A 957-nucleotide genomic window follows, 5' to 3' on the forward strand; every position below is an offset into this window, starting at 1 on the left:
GTCCTCGTGTTGCATTCCCTTTTTAATTTTTTTCGCGCCGCTTGCAAAACAAAACGCACGTGTAAGTAATATATTTACCGTGTTTTATTATTTTGCACGAGTGCGGTAGGTCATAGCTGGGTGCTCACGATTCACGGGTCCAGCGTCGGCGTTGTGGCGCGGCAAGCGTGCACTGGTGCGGTTGAGAGGGAGGGGTGGAAACCGCGTTAAACTCGTCTCCGTAGTTGAGAGGGAGCGGCCAAAGCAATGTGCAATCGTTTTTGTAGTGGAGCTGGGAGGGGCAAGGATAAGGGACGAAGACCGGGGTAACATGTTGGATGCGATCATACCAGCACTAAAGCACCGGATCCCATCAGAACTTCGAAGTTAAGCATGCTTGGGCGAGAGTAGTACTAGGATGGGTGACCTCCTGGGAAGTCCTCGTGTTGCATTCCCGTTTTAATTTTTTTCGCGCCGCTTGCAAAACAAAACGCACGTGTAAGTAATATATTTACCGTGTTTTATTATTTTGCACGAGTGCGGTAAGTCATAGCTGGGTGCTCACGATTCACGGGTCCAGCGTCGGCGTTGTGGCGCGGCAAGCGTGCACTGGTGCGGTTGAGAGGGAGGGGTGGAAACCGTGTTAAACTCGTCTCCGTAGTTGAGAGGGAGCGGCCAAAGCAATGTACAATCGTCTTTGTAGTGGAGCTGGGAGGGGCAAGGATAAGGGACGAAGACCGGGGTAACATGTCGGATGCGATCATACCAGCACTAAAGCACCGGATCTCATCAGAACTCCGAAGTTGAGCGTGCTTGGGCGAGAGTAGTACTAGGATGGGTGACCTCCTGGGAAGTCCTCGTGTTGCATTCCCTTTTTAATTTTTTTCGCGCCGCTTGCAAAACAAAACGCACGTGTAAGTAATATATTTACCGTGTTTTATTATTTTGCACGAGTGCGGTAAGTCATAGCTGGGTGCT

At 50.5% G+C, this 957-nt stretch overlaps 2 non-coding genes across 2 annotated transcripts; both read left to right on the plus strand.

The window, feature by feature from the left end:
- The first annotated feature begins 315 nt into the window (after window positions 1-315).
- LOC123179143 (5S ribosomal RNA) lies at window positions 316-434 on the plus strand. The gene has a single exon (XR_006490136.1). It is a non-coding gene; the product is annotated as a 5S ribosomal RNA (ribosomal RNA).
- A 297-nt stretch (window positions 435-731) lies between these two features.
- Window positions 732-850, plus strand: LOC123179142 (5S ribosomal RNA). Its single transcript, XR_006490135.1, has one exon. It is a non-coding gene; the product is annotated as a 5S ribosomal RNA (ribosomal RNA).
- Window positions 851-957: the final 107 nt, after the last annotated feature.

This window comes from Triticum aestivum, unplaced genomic scaffold (genome assembly GCF_018294505.1).
Source record: "Triticum aestivum cultivar Chinese Spring unplaced genomic scaffold, IWGSC CS RefSeq v2.1 scaffold169143, whole genome shotgun sequence".
NCBI lineage: Eukaryota > Viridiplantae > Streptophyta > Magnoliopsida > Poales > Poaceae > Triticum > Triticum aestivum.